This window comes from Capricornis sumatraensis, chromosome 1 (genome assembly GCF_032405125.1).
Source record: "Capricornis sumatraensis isolate serow.1 chromosome 1, serow.2, whole genome shotgun sequence".
Taxonomy (NCBI): Eukaryota; Metazoa; Chordata; class Mammalia; order Artiodactyla; family Bovidae; genus Capricornis; species Capricornis sumatraensis.
This window is the reverse complement of record NC_091069.1, coordinates 21759019-21782234: the sequence shown is the minus strand read 5'-3', so window position 1 is coordinate 21782234 and position 23216 is coordinate 21759019.

Here is a 23216-nt window from a genome sequence, read left to right as displayed (position 1 = left end):
CATCCTTGGTCCCACTCTCTTTAAACTTGTCATGAGTTTCCCCACCACCATGCTCAGGCCAGGCCCCAGCTAGATTCATTCCAGCAGATTCTAAGAGGAGAGTTTAGACAGACACATAAGAAATGAGCTGTGTCAGATTAATGAGTTTACTGTAAAGTTCTGTTTCTTCCTTTAATAGACTAGCATGTTAGCTATTTATTTTTCTGTAAATGTGATAGAGGCTGCCTAGATATTCACAGATGTATTTCCTCTTATCCCTGAACCCACTGCTAGATAACATTTCCCAGCCTTCATTATAGCTCATATGACTATGTGTGACTTATCTCTAGCCAATGAAAATGTAGATGAACATGACATATACTATTTCTCAGCCTGTATTATAATAGCTTCTGAAAAATGGCTTCTCATTCCTTCTTCCTCGTCCCCTGGTGCATGGGACTCCATTATCCTAGGTTATAGTGGGAAAACTAAATAGACACGCTGCAGTGGGTCCTATATTACCTCTAGAAAGCCACCAGAGAACACCATTTAGACTTCGTATAACTTAAAAATAGATACCTATAATGTTAAGCTGCTAAGGTGTGAAGGTTTATTTGTTTCAAAAGCACATGCTACCTCATGACTATTATAGAAGCCGATACCTTGGTGTTGGTTTAGCAGTTGATTTGAGGGTGGCAGGTAAAGATAAATTAGGCCGGAATAATGAAGGACTTGGTCTTACTATGATAGAATATTTAGTAAATGGTTGCCCTCAATCAACTTGATTTTTGTAGCTCTAGAAGAAATAGTTGGAAAAAGTTAGAATATTTGCATGTCAAATTATATTGATTTTACTTAGCACAGTATTACAAAAAAAAAAAAGGGTTCAGGCAAGAACAGGACTGATTTTCAAATAGATGTCTATAAAAATTGAGAAAATCCAAAGATACAGGGTTCTACAGTAGTAGAAAAGCAAGCTGCTATCAGATCTCAAATAGTAACACTTACAATTGAAAGAGATTTTTAATGATTTTAGCGACTAAAACCCAGTATGTAGTCTCAGTTGAACTAAACAGCTTAAATCTAGAGTCTTTCATGAATGTCACGGCTTTCCCAATTATCATTTCATATAGCCTCAAGGTGATCACCATTAAGTCGAGAAGAAAAATGGGAGGAGATTGGAAAAAAAAAGAATTATGTCCAAGAAAGGGCAAATTGCACTTACCTTGTGCTTCAGTAAATACATTTATAAGTGCAAAGCTTATTTTTTAAAATCCAGGCACTACAAATACTATTCACTTTTAGCGATATAGATATTTTGTAAAATTGTACTGCCTTGGTAATTTTCAGGAGGCCAAATTCGCATATTTAAATCTTCACTTTTCTAGGAGTCTTGTTACTGTCTGGACACATGATTAATGACAATCCTAAAATAGACTGCAAATAAAAATATTATCCCAATGGAATTGAGTTTTATTGGTCACTGTTCAAAGAGAAAATTGTATTATGTAGGATCAGATCTCATACTCTAAATGTCATTTCCCATAAAAGCTCATTGCTCTCCTTGGGGCACTGGCTCTTTCCACTTTAAATATCCTAGGAACACTCTGATTTTAGAGGACTCTCCGTGATACAGAGTCTGTTCCTTTGTCAAGGGTCAGAGGAATAAAAGAGAATTCTGATCACATGAAGAGGATTCCTTGTATAGGGTGACACAGAAAATAGATTACCACTTAAAAGATTATCTATTTTATTTATGTAGTTTTTTTCAGTTTATAGGTTACCCTCCTGTACAGAAACATTTGCAATGATTTTAAGGAATCCTGTGACATCAGGTTACCACAACAATATTTCCTCGAGCTCTGGCACTTTGTAACCCCATGATTCAAAATTTATTGTCAGGTTCGCTCTCCCACTTATCTTTAGGGTAGTGAGAGACACAATATTTGTGTGAACCGATTTGGAAATTAATCAAAATTCCAACAGACCATTACTAGCAGAGCTTAAGTTTGCACTCGGTTCTTTTTCACTCATTCTAAAAAAAAAAAAAAATCAGTTCTTTTTCACTCAGCCTTGCTGCTGTTTCATGCACTCCCATAAACACAGAACCCATGTGTCGTGATCAGTACATCAGAGCAAAAACAAAATCGATCAAGCTAATCATTTCTTTCATGTATTCCTTCTCTAAATTTTTAATTGTATGAAAAACATGAACATTTCATTATTTATCTATCACTAAACAAATGTCTCTAAAATAAATGGCTTAAACAATACTCATGTATTTTCTAGTATGTTCTGCAGATCAGTGACCTGGGTGTGGCTCTTCTGCTTTGGGGCCTTTCACAAGGCTGCCATTGAGGGTTATAGTCATCTCCAGGTTCAACTGGGGCAGGATCTGCGTCCACGCTCACCCAGTGGTTATAGATAGGATTTGGCTCCTTTAAGGCTGTGAGTTTGAGGGTCTGGGTTCTAGCTGGGTGATGGATGGAAGCCTCCCTCAGTTCCCGGCCGGGTGACCTCTGCATCAGAGCCAACGTGTGCAAAGATCCAGGGAGGAACGCCATGATCTGTTATAACCAAGCCGGAGTGCATCACCCCACTACTTTGCCACACCCTCTTCATTCACATTACGTCACTGCATTCAACCCAGTTTCAAGGGGAAGTGATGACGCAGTAGTGTGGGCAGAGAGGAGGCAGGTGGTGGAGACACTGGGAGCCATGTCCCAAAGGGCCCACCACAAACACACTCACTTTGCAATGGATGTTTTTTAACTCAAATCTTACAAATTCTCTTAAGGACAACATGAGTGACAAATTCATGTGTGTTTGGGAGGATTTGTTTCTTTATTCACTCGGAAACATAGACTTTTTGGAAGACACTTTTTGAAAGACTAGATGCTCAGAATACAGGAGGGAGTATTTTATTCTTGCCTCCAGGAGCTTGGTTTCTGTCTATGCAGGAGTCAGATGGATGAGCCAGGTTGCGAACAGGGTTGTGATGAGGGTAAGGAGGGAAAGACAGCTTCTTTCCAGGCCAATGGATCTCTTCTGTAGTGATGTCTCCTGTTAGGTAGTAACATCATTTTATGATTAAAAGGTGTTGTATTCAGTCAGCCAATCAACATCAATCTTATTCCTCCATAGGAAAATGGGAGCAAATAAGTATAATTATAAAACTATGGTATGAGTCTGGACAGTTGGTACAGAAAAAAGAGTGGTCATGGCTGCTCTGAAGACCGTTGAGAAAATGTTTACCTGGGGCAGATGAACTTAGATTAAGTTTAAAATATCAGGATCCCCATCGGATGGCTGGGTGTGCGTGGTTGGCAGTACCATTCAACAAGACAAGGGATACCTGAAAAGAAGCAGGTTTAGATGCAGTGTGAAAAGGTATCAGACCATGACATTCGTCAAGGTTCACTTGAAAAAAATAGAAGACATGCTGTCTAATTAAACAAGAAGAGGATTTAGTAGAGTTTCCTGCAAAATCCCTAGAAGGACTCAAGGAGCTGGCTGTAATCTGAGTTATCACAGGGCAACTTCCGACACACACACACACACACACACACACACACACACACACACACACGTCCATTACCTTGCCTCTCTGGAAATGCCACACGTTGATGAAGCAAACATTTCTACTAGTCTCACTTCTATAACTATAGCTGTAAAAAAAAAAAAAAGTCTGGGAAATGCAGTCTCTCTTCAGCTCTACTGGAAGGAAATTGAAACAGTGGGAGCCATTTCTCAGTATCTGTCACATTTCAATTTTAAATATGTTGTATGAAGTGCCTGTGGGTCACCTTGTGGAAGTGACCAACAAGCAGCGGATACACAATCATCCCCTGGTATCCTAAGGGGAATGTTTTCAGGACCCTCTGGGTTTTCCAGGTGGCTCAGTGGTAAAGAATTTGCCTGCCAATGTAGGAGATGGAGGAGAAGCAGGTTTGATCCCTGGATCAGAAGAGCCCCTGAAGGAAATGGCAACCTACTCCAGTATTCTTGCCTGGGAAATCTCATGGACACAGGAACCTGATGGGCTACAATCCACGGGGTCACAAAGAGTAGGATATAACTGAATGACTCAGACACAAAAGATACTGAAATCCGTGGATGTTCCAGTGCTTCATATAAAATGGCACAGTGTTAAGCATATAAACTAAGTACATCCTCTCATAAACTTCAAATAATCTCTACAATTATTTATAATGTGTAATACAATGCAAATGCTATGCAAATTGTTGCTTTGAGGAATTTTACAGAATTTTTTCCCAAATATTTTGGACCTATGGTTGATTGAAACTGTGGATGGAGGCAGATGCTGATGATACTGGTTTGATGTTCAGGGGCAACATTCCAACAAGATGTCTGATAATATCTGCAACCCTGAGACTATGTGTCACCCGTCCCCAAGGTGTGAGAACCAGCAAAGGCTATGGCATGATGTGTTCATTTTAGAAACAGCCAAGAACGTAAGAAATCCTAAATGTTCAAGAACCAATTAGAGCATCTATTTCAACTATTGTCTAATATTTGAATTTGTTAGCTTCCTGGCTAAATTAATGAGCATTACATGGAAATTAGGGGCTTCCCAGGTGGTGCTAGTGGTAAAGACCCTCCATACCAATGCAGAAAATATAAGAGACATGGGTTTGATCTCTGGATCAGGATGATCCCCTGGAGGAGGGCAAGGTAACCCACTCCAGTATTCTTGCCTGGAGAAATCCATGGACAGAGGAGCCTGGTGGGCTACGGTCCATGGGATCATGAAGAATCTGACACAAGTGAAGCGTGTTAGCACGCACACACGCTCATGGAAGTTAACATCACCTGAAGCCACTCACTGTTGAACAACTCTGTATGAAACTATGTTACATTTATCCAAAATTTCTCTCCCTATGATTTCCACCCATGCATTCCTTTCCTGTACTCTGGAGCCTCAAAGAATATGTTTGTGCCCCCTTTCCTTCAAAAGTATCAATGCATCAAAATTTACAGGGAATTCTTAATATTGTGTGCTCCTTCTTGGCTAACAAGCCATAATTTACTTTGAATACTTGGCAAACATTTCTGTACAGACCCAGTGAGAATCTCAGGGGATTTTGTTCCCTGGTATTGTGCGGGTCTCCAGTGCTTTGAAGAGATTCGTGAAGCTTGATTACTGCCACTACCACCCTGACTTCACCTCACCAACCCAGGGCATCTAATTGCCTCCCTCCTACCCTTTGAGGTGTCTGGCCAGATGCCACCTCTGCTCTGCTTGTTGGATCAGTCATGCTACAGATTGGTTTATACCTTAACTCCTTTACCCTCTGGAGAAATGTCTTGCAACTTTCTAACCCCAATATTCCCATTTGAAGTGTTTTCTTCCCTGAACAATAGCAGGGACCTAGAGAAAAATCTCCTGCCTCTAAGTGAGCGACCTCAGGGCCAGGTTTCAGGATTCCACATTAAGGTTATAACTTTGAATTTTAAAATATGATTATCAGAGATGAGGCAGTACCAGAGCTTGATGCTAACAGTAGGTACGGCAGGAAAAGGCAGCTGAAAAGGCTCAGGAAACAGACTGATACTAGACTCCATTTCCTTAAAGGAACTGTTTTATAAAGACAATTCTGTTGCATAGGAAAGCTAATGAGTTTGACTCTTCTATGGCGTGTAGGTTCTGTGCTAAATCTTCCTTTAGCTGGTTTCATTAAAAAACTAAAAGCAAGGTACCGTCTATTCACTCTTCATCATCAACACGAAAACTGAAGTTCAACGATGTTAGGCAGTGTGTTCCTATATCCAAAATTCATTCATTCATTCATTCAATGCTCTTCATGATATAGTGAGAGGAAGATCCTTTATGGTCTGACCTATGGCTCAGAATAACACAAGGAGAGGATGAGTTTCCAAAAAAATTCTTTGGATGCTCTATTTTGTTTCATTTTATTATCTCCAGGTCAGAAAAAAAAGATTTCCTGGGTCATCGCATCTATACGTCCCAACCAAAACATCTCAGATCACATCACACCATCATACCTGCTGGTCTGCGTTCTCAGCTTCTCTTTCTCTGTAACCAGCTCATATTGGCTTGGGGGCTTTTGTTGTCAGACAGGAGCCTGGAAGAGAATGCGATTACTTTCAGCAACTTCCAAGATCAGTCACATCCCTCCTACCTGGAGTGAGGAGGGAGCTTGGAATTTAATGAGTGCTAGGTAATTAACCCCTTAAAACAATTAGAATATTGTCTAGGAATTCCGTATTCTCAATCCTATTGGCTGTTTGTTTATTGACTTAAGGACTATTACCATTTCAACAGATCAGGAATCCAGAATCCATTTCCTGTCACTGTCTTTCATTTCAGGGGTGAAAAAATTTAGACCCAGAAGGATGGAATGAGGAAATGCCTTTCCCAAAAGCATAAAGAAAATTTGTAAATGAAAATCTGCCAGAACCCAGAGCTATAGTTTTATACCCAAAGTCATTCCCCCCACCCCAACTATTAACAGAACATTTTCTTCCTTCTTTGGGGAGAGATGGAATCATTCAGAAGTACATTACCCACAAGTAAACATCAGACCAAACGGCCAGAATCTGGCTTGTACTGACCATTGACTGGTGATCTCGACACTCTCTCTTAGAAACTAGAATTCCTAGGAGGAGGTTGCAGTAATTATTTTCTTATATCACATGGTTCCATCATCTTATTTCTCCTAACCGAATGGACCTTAGACCTCTTGGAAAATTTTTACAAATGTGTATTGTATCCATGTCTGCAGTATAAACCCTGTTTCAAATATATATATATACATTGGCAACCTCTCCTTTTCCTTTCAGGAAGTTGGAAACAGATGTTTCAGCTAAACTAATAACTGTGCTTCTGTATTTGTGTTTGGAATTCAAAGAACTTCTATCCAGTGGATTAAAGTCAAATTCACATAATTTTCTCGATGAAGTGGGAAAATAACATGCTTGAGAAATATGTGAACATTTCTGTCGTTGGAAGATATTCTTTATTTACTTAAAAGGATATATGAAGAGCTGTGTGTGAACAAGCTTTGCCCAATTACTGTGACACACATCTCCTGCTCTATGTTATAAGAACTTACTGACATATTGCTTTATATCATGCTAATGCCTTAGAAGTAGCCTATGTCCTATCTGCATAGGCAAACCCAACCTTCATAGGGACCAATAAACCATGATTTTGTCTTTATTGTTTTCATGGTTTTTCTTCCAGAAATTATCACATTACAGAATTCATTTTTATAGTAAGCGTGCACTAAATATCTTTCTTTTCTTATCAGTGAATATTATTTATTGTCTATCATATTCCAGGCTCTCAGGAAGTAAAGATAAGTAAGACTTGGTGCCTGCCTTCAAAGAGCTAATGCTCACATTGCCACCTGGTGAGCTCAGATCTTCCCATGTGCTTCCCCTTTAACACCTGTGAGGGAAGTGTAGCTGGCCCACATTCATAGATAAAGAAATCCAGGGTGGCAGAGTGAATAACCTACCTCGTGTCCAAGAGCAAGTAGGTTGCAGGGCATACTGGAATCCTGATTTTTTTGCCCAGTGCTCACCGGTCCTCATCATCAGCCTTAGAAGTGGGATTCCTGCATTATAGAGCTAGATGAGGCCTAATAACAGAGGAGTGGGTACCTGCAGAAACCTGCTTCCTTTTATCTTTTCTGTATTCTCAGTCTCCTCTCAATGAGAGAAGCAGATCTGTAAAGAATGTGTCCTGGTATCCAAATTCCATGTCCTAATGTAGACAGCAACCCACTCCTTTCCTGGGGCTTCAACTCAGCCTTTCTGCTCATTCAGTTCAGTTCAGTTCAATTCAGTCACTCAGTCATGTCCAGCTCTTTGCGACCCCATGGACTGCAGCATGTCCGGCCTCCCTGTCCATCACCAACTCCCAGAGTTTACTCAAACTCAATGTCCATTGAGTCGGTGATGCCATCCAACCATCTCATCCTCCATCATCCTCTTCTCGTCCCACCTTCAATCTTTTCCAGCATCAGGGTCTTTTCAAATGGTTTCCTTTTATTTTTTTGTTTAAACTAGTTTTCTTGTAACATGTTTTTATCTCACAAAATACTGTTCAAAGTCATAATAACCACTCCTGCCTTTTCCACCTGACAGTGTTGTTGGTCACTGCTCTTTGTTCCTGTACTCATCTCTTGACACAGCCTCTGATGTGATCTGAAACAAACTAATTAAATTAGCTTGGCAATAGCCATTCATTGATAAAGTGTGCTGATGCCTTGCTCCTGACACTGGGAGCTGTTCTTTGCTTCAATTGTCCAAATGTAAGCTTAGTCCTCTCTCTTTTAAAATATAAAGGAGACACTCATTTATTTATTCATGCCTTCATTCATTCTTCAAACATTGAAGAACACCACTATGTCTATCAGACTTCATGTTAGAGATTGGAGATATAAATATTAGTAGAACCTAGTCCCTGTCTAGGAATTAATATAGACTAATGAATGCTTTAATGAGTAACGCAGTCTATGCTCTCTGGGCACAGAGAAGTTAGTGAGAGAGTATACCTGGAAAACCAGATTTCACAGAGGAGACAGAATCTGAGCTCACATTCCCCAGACTAGTGGATGAATCACATAGGCAGTGGGAGCAGGAAGGCTTCTCTAGGTCAAGGAGATTAGAATGCACAAAGGTGCAGAAGCATGAACATGCTGGGTTTCTTAAGAACCTGACAGGGTTTGTGGTACTGCTGATGTGAAGGAGGTGAAAGGCACAGCAGAGAGAAGGGCCCAGAGAAGAAGCTGCGGAGCAGATGAGAGTCTGAAAGGAGTCTGAGCTGGTAGGCCTTCCTCCTAAAATCCAGTAGATCTTAGCCTGGGGTCCATGTGCTGATGTTAGATGCCCCTCAGGAAGCTAAAATGTCATATATTCTGTCTATGAAGAGGCAATTTTTGTGGGAGAGGATTCAATGATACAAAACTGTGATGAGCTTTTCAAAGACATTCTTGACCCCAAATATTTCTGTAGTCTACAGTGTACCATTGTACATTCAGATCATTCAGATGAGGATGAAACAATCAAGTCAGTGCTTTAGAAATCCTTAACATGCAATGAAACCATTTGCTCCCATGTCATTAATATGAATAAGTGCAATTGTTGCTTTCATGATGTGCAAGAAAAATGTTCCTTGTGATAAGCTAGAAGAACTTAAAGATTTTGGGCCAGATATGCATATCCCTTCTTAAATTTTGGCAATGTCTCTGTTTTTTCAAAAACGGGTCATCTAGGAAGTCTTAAACAAGGTATTATTTGCAAACAAAGTCCTCTATTTGAAAAGTCTTGCCCACTCATTCCTATAGGAAGCATGGCATTTGGGGAAAAGGATTGTCGCAAGTGCTTTGGGTCTATGGGCCATGCCCTTGAATGAAACATTGAACGGCTGACGCACCCAGTGGCATTAGCCTCAATATTTCCATATTCATAGTTTCTACAAGATTTTTAAACAAATGCCCGTATTTTATGAAGGGCCAAAATGCAAAGTCTGGAAGCCTCCCTAGGAATTTATACAAAGGGGTTAAACAGGATTTGAACACTGAACTTCTACTACATTAATTTGCAAATTCTCCCATTTGGAGAAGTGTGATGGATATTAGCAATAGTTTTCACCAAGAAAAAAACACTATATTTTTCTGATGAATCAATGAAGCAAACTATCCAAGAGAATCTTTGGTATGTAAGACGTGACTCAGAGGGAAAGTAATGGCTATATATTTTTTGAATGGCACATTTAACACAAAGAGTGGGAAGCAGAGAATGTGACCTGGGAAGTTCTGAATTAAAAAGACCTGCTTAGAGCCCTAGCCACAATCTGCCATAGTTTAAATGAACTTTAGGCCTAGGAGTTTATTACTGGATATTATTGGATGTTTATTATTGGAGTTAAATGACAGGTAAATACGTACAAAAGTTGGAATAGAAAAGCAATGAATGAAGGAACTTAATTACAGCTCATTGAGTACAGTCATTTTCTAAGTATAATCTCACTTGAACCTCACAATAACTCTACTAAGATTATTACTAAATTTGTGTATGTGTGTTACTCACTCAGTCATGTCCAACTCTTTGTAACCCCAAGGTCTGTAGCCCACCAGACTCCTCTGTCCATGGGATTCTATAGGCAAGAATACTGGAGTGGGTTGCCATTTGCTTCTCCAGGGGATCTTCCCAACCCAGGGATCAAAGTGGGTCTCCTGCATTGCAGGCAGATTCTTTATCATCTGAGCCACCAGGGAAGACCTCTGTCAGTAAAAGGAAGTTGCTAAGTTTAACCTGCTTTTAAATATTTTTAAAGACCTTCACTTGGTTAAATGACTTAACTGAGTGAGTGACAAGGCTGGTTTTCTGGTTATGTTTAGTAACACCAGTTGCTATAACAAAAATCCCAAGATGTCAATGGCATCACTCTTAATTTCTCCCTCCAACATAGTCAAATATGGGTACTTCTGGTGATCAGAGATTCTTCATCTTCTTTTTTTAGATTTCATTCTTTCTAGCTTGAGGCTGATCATCCCCCAAGTCTGTGGAGTTAGTTCCTTCTAGGGAAGAAGAAGGTAGAGAAAACTTAGTCATCTTGCAATAGCAAGTGCTAAAAACTAGTCACAAAGTCTTAAGTAGAGGCAAAAAGGGTTTGAAAATGTAGTTGTAGGTTGTATATCCAGTACAGAAAAGTACCTGAAAATTTTGGTAGACAGTTAATTGCCTCTGTCAGAGATTCTGTCCTAGGTCTGTTTATACTGAGTTAGTGGTTCTCAACTCTATCAGATTCAAATGTCCCTGTTTTATAACAAATGGTTGACTGCTTTTTCGACCATCTGGAAATAAATTCACAAATTACATAATCTACCTACACACAATTTTTCAACAAGTAGATAGAATTATTTCATATGATATCATGGAGAAATAGATGGAGCTTTCAATAATAGATGCTTCAAGAGGTAAATATTGAGAACAACTATCCTAATAGATATAATGTATCAGTTACTTGTGCATTTATATAAAATAACTATGTATGTGATAACTATAAACACAAACAAGCTTCTATGCTTTGTATCAGACATGAAAATTTCATTATCAGAGATGTCTTTGGTGACATGATTTTTCAGTATAGTAACAAAGTCTTAGTAAACTTCCAAACAAAGTAATTTATAACCATCCCTCAATATATACAAGAAATGAATTTGTATATTAATATCATGAAAAATATTTTGTATTTATAAGTTGAGTTTTGGGGCTTCCAGGAGGCTTAGTGGTAAAGGATCTGCCTGTCAATGCAGGACACATAAGGGATATGAGTTCAATCCCTGGGTCAAGAAGATTTCCTGGAGAAGGAAATGGTATCCTACTCCAATATTCTTGCCTGGGAAATCGCATGGACAAAGAAGACTGACAGGCAACAGTCCGTGGGGTCCCAAAGAGTCAGACTCGATTTAGTGACTAAATAACAACAAGAAGTTGAGTTTTATACACAGATAACTATAAGTAGGGTTTGTTTGTTTCCTGTGCGAACGTGTGCATGCATGCTAATTCACTTCAGTCATGTCCAACTCTTGCAACCCTATGGACCGTAGCCTGCCAGGCCTCTCTGCCCATGAGATTTTCCCGGCAAGCAAACTGGAGTGGGTTGCTATGCCCTTCTTCAAGGGATCTTTCTGACGCAGAGATTAAACCCAACTCTCGTACATCTCCTGCACTGGCAGTCGGGTTCTTTACTATTAGTGCCACCTGAGAAGCCCCTCCTACATGAATACCCAGAGATTAGTCAGGACCATCCTTCATTTGCAGCACATCTTGCAGCCCCTTTTGGCCTGCTAAATTCAAGTAATGTCCCCTCAGGAGAAACTTCCCCACAATTTACAAAATTCCACCAGGGACTGATGTATTCCTTATCAAAAGCCACTCCATTAAGTCATATGGTCTCCTAGAGTCAAAATGTTTAAATAAACCCTTGAAGTTTTAGAATAGCGTTAGAATGACAGAAAAATCGTAGACAGTACAGAAAGTTTCCGTATACCAACATCCAGTTTCCTCTGTTGTAAATTCAGAATATAAGTATGTTCACATAGTATATATGTCACGATTATAAGAAAAATTGTATTTTATTATTCACTCCAAATTTATTCAGTTGTCCTTAGTTCTTACCTAATAATTTTCCCCTCTTTTCTAAGATTCCATCCAAGATAACCATGTTACATCTACAGGTCAGGTCCGCTTGGACTCCTCCTGATTATAACAGTTTCTCAAACTTTCCTAGTTTTTAAGAATCTTGGCAGTTTTGAGGACTACTAGTCAGGTGTTCTGTAAAACACTCCTCAATTAGGATTGATCTGATTTTTTTTTTTTTTTCCTTCCCTCTCATCAGACTGGAGTTATAGGATTTGGGAAGGAAAACCATGGAGATAAAGTGCCATTTTCATTACATCATGTTAGGGTGCTTTCTATCATTATGACTCATCACTGGCAATTCTGACCTTTTTCACTCAGCTGAGTGGTGTTAGTTGGGCGTCTCCATTTAAAGGTGGTCTTTTTCTGTACTGACGCCTGCCTGAAAATCACTATGGACAACCCACATTTAGAGAGCCCAGTCAGCCTCCTTGAGGGTAGACTGTGGACAGAAACTGTTTGGAATTTTCCTTTTTTATATTACTTTGTTGTTTTTTTAATTTTAACTTTTTAAATTGAATTATATTTGTGTAAAACAGATAGCTAGTGGGAACCTGCTATATTGTACAGGAAGCTCAGCTCGGTGCTCTGTGATGGCCTAAATGGTGCAATGGGGGGCTGGGTTGGGAGGGAGCCCCAGGAGGGAGGGGATGTGTGTGTATGAATAGCTGATTCATTTCATTGTACAGCGGAGACTAACACAACATTGTAAAGCGATTATACTCCAATTAAAATAGTTTATATTTCTTAGATACACTTTCATCCTTTCTTGAGTCCAAGCCATCATGCTTCTCACATAGGGCCTTTGATTGAAAATGGTGACAAGACAAAATTGTGAGACAAAGAAAAGGGCAAAAACACAATCTTTTTTTCCTCTCCCATGTTCCATGCCTGTGCATTTCCAAATGGATTCTGCAAAGATAATAGATCATCTCAACTGACGGCACCTTTCCTTCCCCAGTTGTTTTGGAGGATTCAACTGCAATTTTCAACATCAAAGTGTCCTATTTAAAATATGGATTTTTTTTTCCCACATTGTATTTCAGAGAGAGAAAGAGCAAATTTAACAATATCTTGCATGTTGAGAGGCGAAGGCTCTTTAAAACTGTTTTAACATCTTATAAGACAAGCAATTTTAACATGAGACATTTTGCCTGGCAACCGTTACCAGTGGATTCTGAGTGTTAAGGGAGAACTCATAGAATATTGTATCTTGGCTATTTTCCCCTCACTGATGAAAACTAGTTGGACACATTTACAAGAGCAGAATGATGTCTGTGGGGACTGTTAAGAACATTTTCAGCTGAGTTTGGAAAATGAATGGACTTTTGTTCCAGGCTGATCTAGGTTAAAAATACTTCTCTGCTTCTTCTGGCTCTGTGACCTCAGACAAGAGACTCAGCTCTCCCTGGGACTCAATTTCCTTATCTTAATATGGGGATTCTTACTGGGTTATTGAGAAAACTAAATACGTTAGATCCCTAGCACCCTGGTAGACATTAACTTTATCTTATTAACATATTTCCAGGACCCGGCGTTGAGAGAGGAAATTCATTTCAATCCCCATTTAACCAGTGTTTGCTATTGCTTTAGAAATTGACTTTTGAGGGGAATATTTTCTCATTCTAAAGGGTGGAGATACAGTTCATGTAATTTATATGTGTATCAATTATCTAATGCTTTATAAATAATCACCCTAGAATCCAGTGTGTGCTCAGCTGTGTCCAACTCTTTGTGGCCCCATGGACTGCAGCCCACCAGGTTCCTCTGCTCGTAGAAATTTCCAGGTGAGAATAATGAAGTGGGGTGCCATTTCCTCCTCCAGGGGATCTTCCCACCCCAAGGACTGAACCCACATCTCTTGTGTCTGCAGTGGCAGGTGGATTCTTTGCCTCAAGCGCCACCTGGAAAGCCCTAGAATCTGGTGATTTATAACAATAATGAGTGAATCATTTCTTATGGTTCTGTGGGTTGGCTGAGCAGTCTGCTTTGTCTTGCCTGGGCTTCTGCCTTAAAGCAGAAGATCAGCTGGGACAGAAATGTTTAAAGTGGTCTCATTTACAGGTCTGGCAGTTCATGCTGTTCGCTGAGCCGCCTGATGCTCCCAACATGGCCTCTTATCCTCCAGGAGACTAGACCAGGCTTGTTTAGATGATGGCAAAGGCATTCCACAATGCAAGTGCCAAATTTACTCATCACTTTCACCACATTCTGCTGCAAAAACAAGTCACAAGGTAGCCCTAGATTCAGGAATGGAGGAAAGAGGTGCCATCTCTTCATGAATTGAGCTGCAATAGTGCAGCCATGTTGGTTTCAATCTTCTACAATATATTTCAAGAATTTTGATAATCATTGCAAGTGTTTTGTGAAATGGACATTATTATTCACGAGTTGAATATTAGCTAACAAGTTTTAAAAGAAATCATATATAGTGTTAAAAGCAAGAATTCTGGAATCAAACGTATTTGGTTAGAATTCAAGCCCCCTCCATTCTCACACAAGATAATTGCATGACCTTGGGTGAGTCACTTGATTGATCAGTTTCCCATTGCTGTTTAACATACTACCAAAAACCTAGTGGCTCAAAATAACACAAGCTCATTTTCTTCAAGGTGAGAAGTCCAAAATCAGCCTCAGTGGATTAAAATCAACTAAAGTCAGCAGGGCTGAGCATCATTAGGAGGACCCAGAGGGGAATCCTTTTCCTTGTGTTTTTCCAGATTCTGGAAGCCACCCACATTCCTTTGCTCACAGCCCAGCATCACTTTGACCTCTACGTTCATCATCACATACCATCTCTAAACTCTGGGCCTTCTGCCTCCTTCTTTTTGGGACCACTGTGATTAGATCTGACCCACCTGGATAATCTAAAATAAACTCTACATCTCAAGGTTTTTAGTTTAAACACATCTTTAAAATCCTTTTTTTTTTTTTTCCCATGTAAAGAAACCTATTTGCAGGATAGAAGAATTAGGACAGGTGTCTTTTTATCCGCCCCCCTACCCGGGGGGCAGAATATGTCCATAATTTAGTCTACAAAGCTTGGGCAAGTGGAACTCCATCCCTCAGTTTTCTCACTTGTTAATGGTAATTAATAGTAGCTATAACATAGCTTTGTTATGAGGATTCCACAACTATGTTGTTGTTCAGTCCCTAAGTCATGTCCAACTCTTTGCAACTGCTGCTGCAGTCCAGGCCAGGCTTCCCTGTCCTTCAATATCTCCCAGTTTGCTCAAACTCACGTTAATTATGTACAATATTTATGATAGTGTGTGACACTGAGTAAGCACTTCATGAGTAGTAGCTATTACTACTTTTATGACTCCTACAGTTTCCCTTGGCTTACTGAATGGAGAACAAACATCCAAACCTAGCTTCTCAGCTGCACATAAAATCTGAATGAATCACTCATTTTTTAACTGATAATCCTGATATATTCAAAGTCAGCAATTTATTTATGCATAGAAAACACAATGGCTATCAAGAAACAGTGTCTGGTAGAAACCTGGTTGAAATCATTCAAATGTAGAAACAGGAGTCAACATGGCCTTTTAAAAACATATACTATGAAAGGAGAAATAAGTTATACATAATGAAACTCTATATGAGGGCTGACGAGGTGCCACTGTGCTGAGTATTTTCTCATATGATATCTTATTATCCCAAAGTTCTTTATCCTTGGCCACTTCCTCATCAAGGTCTTCATATTTCTATGTTACAAATGAAAAAATCAGAAGTCAGAAATGGTTAAGGATACTGAAGTCTCAAAGTGGTTCAGGTCAGTCCCATTAAGAAAACTGGCTCTTATCCAATCCAATTGGGCTACAATAAAAGGAGGCTTTATTAAACAAATTTAAACACATATTGCAGTTTGCATATTTACTTGCTTTGCTTTCAGGGAAGAGAACTTGTTGGGCTTTTCTTCCTTCAACATTCCCAAATAAATTCAATACAGAGGCAGAAACCTAGGATAGTCAGAGTGGGAATCTTTTAAGCACAAGCCCTTCTTGGCCCAACATGGAGAAAGCCAAAAAAGGCTTTCCTACAAAAACTCTGAAAATACTCAGGCAAAGTCTTAAATAAGGCACTTGGTCCAAGCCACTTAACTGCATCTCAGAAAAGTGAATATAAAGAAAGGTTTTATAGATGGGCTTGGGGAAAGTGGGAGTGATGGAAAAAGATTTGCCCCAAAGTGGGCCACTCCTAGACTGGGTGGTCCTCACACAGACACTGAGCTCACTAGATCTGGGTTTCGGTGCCAATGCTGTTGCTTGCAGGATCTTTTAGGATGTGAAGTGGAATCCAGGAGATATTAGGAGACTGGACTGGAAAGATAATACTGGGGATAACCCCTATCATAGTTATTAGTTAGTTATTTCTAAAAAGCTATCAGAAGCCAAAAGAGATAGAAATTCAGGAAAAGCAGTGGATGCCTATATTAAGCTTTTACAGTTTCATTTATACAATGAGACTGAGAGTTAAATATTATCCCCACTTTACGGATGAGGAAGTTGAGTTTCTAAGAGGATGATTAATGTTATCAAGGTCACAGAGCAGTTACATGCAGAACTAAGAATAGAATCTAGGTCTTTTTAATCTGAATCCACTGTTCCAAAAACATCAAATACATGTGCTTGCCTCCAAGATATTTACCCGTCTTTCTTACCATGTGATAACTGCAGGTGTCATAGCGATCAGTTTCAGCAGAAAAGAGGCTCAGAGCGGTAAGCAAAGGCTTTTTAATGAAGGGCTTATTCATAGAGGTATGAGCAGGGTTTCCCTGGTGGCTCAGAGGGTAAAGAATCTGCCTGCTTTGCAGGAGACCTGGGTTCAGGCCCTGGGTCAGGGAGATCCTCTGGAGGAGGAAATGGCAGCCCACTCCAGTAGTCTTGTCCAGAGAATTCCATGGACAAAGGAGCCCATCAGGCTACAGTCTACGGGGTTGCAAACAGTTGGACATGACTGAGCAGTGTTTTTGTTGGTTGAACAGGGTTGAGAGAACCAAAAGGCAGAAGGACAGTCTTCACATCCAGCTGGGAGCTGGTAACAACTCCCTCAAAGCCTGAAGGACCAGAGAAGGAAGGAAAGTTACGAAACCCAAGAGAACTGAGGCCATCGGAGAGGGGCTACACACTAGGAGCTGTGTGTCGATGGATGGGAACAGGCGATGTGAGCATAAATCCTCAGCCTCTTCTCCAGGCTCCAATGTTCTGCTAGGTTCTCTGACTCAGACGTCCAAGGCGGTGATGCTGCAGAATGTTAGTCAGTCTCCTGGGGCACAACGGAAAGAAGAGACTGTATCTAGAATAGAGGACATTCAGTTCTTGTCCTTCCCATGACAGTTTTCAAGTGGCCAACCCAAGAGAATGACTCAGGTGCCATTTTGCCCAGTTTCTGACAGCTGATTTTTTTTTTTTTTTTACCTGTGAGCTCTCGTCTCTCTAGATTCTATTTTAGCTTTCACATTCTGAGTCTGCACTTTCAAGATTAGATTCATTTGAAAGTTAACTCACTGGTACCCTTAAAACTACACAGTAAATTGTATGATTCTTTCCAGATTGAATATTTCATATTCCATTTCATTTTATGCTTCCTCATGTATAGACCTACAGCTGGACCACTATTTGGGATATTCAGATATTTTCTTAATGCTCTGGTTTTGTTTTGCATTGCTTTCATCCTGTTTGTTGCTTTGGGCAACCTTATGTTTTGCAGCTGGGTATAAATCTGGCATTCTATCCAACTTCAGTTTCAAGAGGAATCTCAGAATAGCCTGGGAGGATGATCTCTGAACATTAGTATCCTAGAAAAATAGAAGAAATATCATACATTTTGCTACATTCTGTTTGTACAGAAATAATACAAAATGAATCAATGAGAAATTAAAAATTGAATCCTACATGGATTGACATAGTCATTTGATTTAGACACCATCTTTCAAAAATAGATTAAGAAATTTAAAAATAGAAGTGTTCATCGTTTTGTCCATAGACTTGGTCTAGATTGCTGTGCAGCAGCAGTGCCAACTTATCCATGTAATTCAGACAAAAAATGTGCTGCCTATTCTATGGTAGCAACTTGTCAATTTGGTGAAACAGCAATTTAAGAAATATAAAACCTGACATTTGAGGGGTTTTTGTTAGTTTAGGACAAAGTGTTCATATAGTGTGCATGCATGTGTGATCAGTCATGTCCAACTCTTTGCTACCCCATGGATTTATCCTGTGTGTGTGTGTGTGTGTGTGTGTGTGTGTGTGTGTGTGTTTAGTTGCAAAGTCGTTTCTGACACTTTACAACCCCGTGGACTGAAGCCCTCTAGGTTCCTCTGTCCTTGGGATATCTCAGGCAAGAATACTGGAGTGAGTTTCCATTTCCTTCTCCAGGACTTATCTAGAAGCAGAACTAAATAGCTCAAGTGAGGTAAGCCATGTTCTATGGACTCTATGCTTGAAGTAGAACAAATCATGGAATATGATAATTGTCATCGCATATCTGCAGGGATATCAGCTATCAAGAAACAAACAAAGGTTATAGCCCATCAGACTTTAGATCTGTGTAAGTAAGAATCATCTAAAGAAATTTTAAAAAACAGAACCAATTGCTTTTGGAGATGGTGAGTCCCCTGTCCCAAGAGGCATTAAAACAAAATGCAGACATCTCTTTCCATCATTTACACAGTCTTGGTTTTAGAGAGGGATTGAGCTACCTGAAAGAATTTATTGAGTTCTGCTCATTTTCTTTCTTGCTGTGTTCCAATTATATCATTAAATTCTTGTGTATTAACAAGCAAATGTTATTTCAGGGGAAAAAAAAAAAAAAAAACCTAGTCCTTAACACAGAGGAAACCAATTCAACTGTACTCAGAGTGGGAAGGAAACAGACATGATGATCTCATTGTTGTATTTCTAGGAAAGATGAGTCATGCAGTCTGCTCAAATTCGGAGGAGCTGGAGGAAAGCTGGACATCAATGATGCTTTCTTCCTCTTTAATAAGGACCAGAGTCTCAAGTTTCTTTTAAAATGAAAGGGAGGAGAGCACTTAGAAATTGGCCCAAGTCAAGAAAACTTCCCTAAAATGTTCTGTAAGATATGTATATAAATAAATCTGTTTCAACTTGAAATTAATTGTGTTGTGTGGGGGGTGAGAAGAAGAGCTCGTATAAAACTTCCAAACCCACTAGCTCTTCTGTTTTCAACTCCCACCAGCCATCTTCCCTGAGTTCAATTTTAATTTCCCTTTGATTTTCTTGTAAGGACAGAGAGCCAGTTCAGAGTTATGGAGGGCAGAGAGAAGAGCTAATCAAAGTCACAGCAGGAGCATAAGCCTTTATAAGGATGCTGAGCAGAAAGCATGTGCTTCTTTCTAGGAGACACTTTTTGCCAATTGGGCAGTAGACTATGGCTGCCATGACTCTGGATTTTTTTTTTCTTCTTAATTACTCCAAAATATATACTGTGAATTCATGATCCTATAAACTAGTATTTGTTCAGAGTCTACTGAGGACCAGGTACTGTGAAACAAATTTACGTACGTCAAGTTGCCATGCTTCCCTGGTGGTGTCCAGTTTCTAGGAGCAGAGAGAATTCTTTTATTGCTGATACACTTAACCTCGCTAAAACGGTGGGGACGCTTTTTTCTGTCAGTGAGAGAGGAAAGAAAAGTTAAGCACACTGACCTTCGTGAAATATGGGAAGATGTGAAAGTCGTATTCTTCTAGATAGCTCATTGTGTCAAATTTTGGCCAGTTTATTTTAGATCCTGCCTGCTTTAATAACATGCTTATGATAAAAGGTTAAATCTTAAAATTAGGGACAAAATCTTTGATTTCAAAGATAGCATCTGTATAACTACACTGAATTGTTTGTAAATATTAAGTAGGTTAATAAAATCTTAGTTTTTAAAAGGATTATACTCTAGGTCAATTCTCTCATTTGCTGAGCTAGGAAACTCAAGCCTAGCAAGGACAATGACTTGTTTGAGGTCCCGCAGTTAAATAATTAGGTAGAAAGTGGAATTCCTGATACTGGATGGTGTGGAAGTTACCTTAATTGTGTTATCTCATTTCATGTTGTTTAAATTAATTTTATTGTTATAAAAGCTATGCGTGTGTGTGTGCGCCAAGTCGCTTCAGTCACATTTGACTTTTTTGCAACCCCATGGACTCTAGCCCTCCAGGCTCCACTGTCCGTGGGATTCTTCAGGCAAGAATACTGGAGTAGGTTGCCAGGCCCTCCTCCAGGGGATCTTCTCAATCCAGGGGGATCCAACCCGTATCTCTTCCATCTCCTGAATTGGCAGGTGAGTTATTTACCACTAGTGCCACCTGGGAAGTCCATACTTGCATATAATTGAAATTGTTCAACAGTCTACAAAGCATATGAGGAAGAAAATTTCTTCATTCCTAGTGCCTGGATACCCCATTTTAACTCTTTTAATTAATTATTTTTAGTATGCTTCTATCACTCTAAAATATGATGTTGGTATTTCTACCTTTTAAAACTCCTTAGTTCTTGTATTTTAAATTCATATTTATAGAAAACATGAGAGGTGGGTTTTGGAGAGAGAAACAACCATCAGATCATAGTGGATTAAGTGTGGTTAGGAAAGATGCTATTATTTTTCTTAATAAAATACAAAGTGCTTCAATAAAATACGTATATTTTTTAGATGTTAATAGGACTCCTGGTTTCTCTTGAGAATGTAGAGAGCTGGAAAGAGCTTTGTTTCTAACCTAACAAGAATAAAGGCCTGACAAATTATCGATTCAAGACTTGACTTGAAAATGTCTGAGGTAACAGGAGACCCAATCGGTCTGAAATCTCAGAATAGAAAGTCTGACCTTCAGCAAAAGACAAAATATAAATACTTGCCACCTGGGGAACACGCAGCTGAGCACCAGTCAGAATTCAGCTAGAGTTATTTGCAAATTAGTGGACACTCTCTATACTCTGGTGTCAGTCTTGGGTTCTTGGAAATCACAGATGTAGGGGGGTTCACCCACTCACAGGCTCTGCCCTATGGACCTCACAAGGCTCTCCCAGAAGAGACCGGCAAGGGGGCTGGAGCAGTTTCCCTCGTGGAGTAGACCTGGGAAACAGAAACAGCGACGGTTGTGCAGGCAGCATACGGCCTCGCCCAGATTCTTTTTTCACATCTGTTCCACAGGAAAATAAAAGGCTTTCTGTAGGAGAAAGGTCAGTAAACACGGCTGTCCTGAAAGCACTGGTGAAAACACGTTGTCGCTGGTGGAGGGGGATGGTTAAAACACCAGCCCTGGGGAAAACCAGAAATGCATGCTGTCCCCAGGTGTATTAACAAAGCAGGGGCTGGAAACCCTCCCTCTTCCCCTCCTGCATTCCACTTGATGGTTCTCTTCTGCACTACAGACAGGCTTTTTTTCGTGTGGCAGGAACCATGTCTACAGATTTTTTTTTCTATGATTCTGGGATCCAAGTCCCTTCTCCTTCTCTCAGGCTTTGGGAGTTTAAAAATACTGGATATAGACTCCATGTGGCTTAAGTTGGTGGCAAGTCCACTTCGGGGACAATGTCTCCGGTCATAGAGGATCGTGGTGCATTAAACCAAATCACATTATTTTTGTTAAGAAGAGCAGTTCCTCAAAGAAGGCAGGATTTTGAGTTCCAGAGAGATGAAAATAATAAACGCCCAGTTCAAGCTCTCTGGGAACAGGTAGCCATGGGGATGGATTGATTGGAGGTGCTTGCTCTAGTCAAGCAGACCGGAGTTTAGAACCAGACTCGAACTCCGGTGTGGATTTGTACCAGGCCAACCTCCACAATGGAGGTTGCAATGGCACCCCACTTCAGTACTCTTGCCTGGAAAATCCCATGGACGGAGGAGCCTGGTAGGCTGCAGTCCATGGGGTCGTGAAGAGTCAGACACGACTGAGCGACTTCACTTTCACTTTCCTGCATTGGAGAAGGAAATGGCAACCTACTCCAGTATTCTTGCTTAGAGAATCCCAGGGATGGGGAGCCTGGTGGGCTGCGTCTATGGGGTCGCACAGAGTCGGACACGACTGAAGCAACTTAGCAGCAGCAGCAGCAGCAGCAACCTCCACAATGACAGATGGAGGGGGAGGATCTGAGGCCATGGAGCTAATAAGACATAGAAACACAACACGCTCACAGACTCCACGCAATGGAAGCACTAAGCTTCTGCTCTATGGGATAAGCTTGCCAATGAATAGGCGAATGGAAGAGGCTGCCACTTCCTGAGACTGAAGGGGGTGACCTCTCTCTCCTCCAAATTCATACTCCGTCTCACCTGAAAGTCTCTTTGAGCCTTAATTTCTTTCTGCAGTGAATTAACCAGTATGTTCACATTTTAGCTCCCTTAAGTAAGCTGTGCTTGCAGTGAGTGGGTGGGTAGTGCTTTTCATTTATATGTCACCTCCTAGCCTGGAAATCAGCTTTAAACACAGAGCTGTAATTTCAGATAGAATGAGTGAAAGAATGAGATGTCGTCTCAGATTCTCATCAATTTTGGTTCAGTCACAATAATTCATTGAATTATTGTTGTAGAGATTTCCACTCAATAGTATTTGCCACATAGGAGGACCTGAGTCTTTGTGAGCTGAGTGAATACATAAAAAAAAAAAAAGAAAGAAATAGCATGTTCACTAGGTCATCCAGAATCGACAATGGGACTGATACAGTTCTCAAATGTTGTCTCACAGCGTTTAGCTTTGCTTAACGTCTTCCTTAACTGCATATCAAGCAGATAAGGCAGAACAGTTGATGGGACAAGCATCGGTCAAGTCAAGATTCTAGTCATATGATGGATCCATTTGCTTACAGCCACAGTCCTCCTCCTGTCTCTACTTAAGAAGTTATGGCTTTAATATTTGAATCTTCGGGGGAAAAGCCATAAAGAAAAATATAAAGTATTAAAAAAAATGTGTTTCCTGATTCCAAACTTTATACATATGCTTTTAATTGCAAAAAAGTCATTCAGCAAAGAATTTCCGAGCACCTTGCTACCAGCACAGATGGTGAAGAAAGGTTGAATTACATTG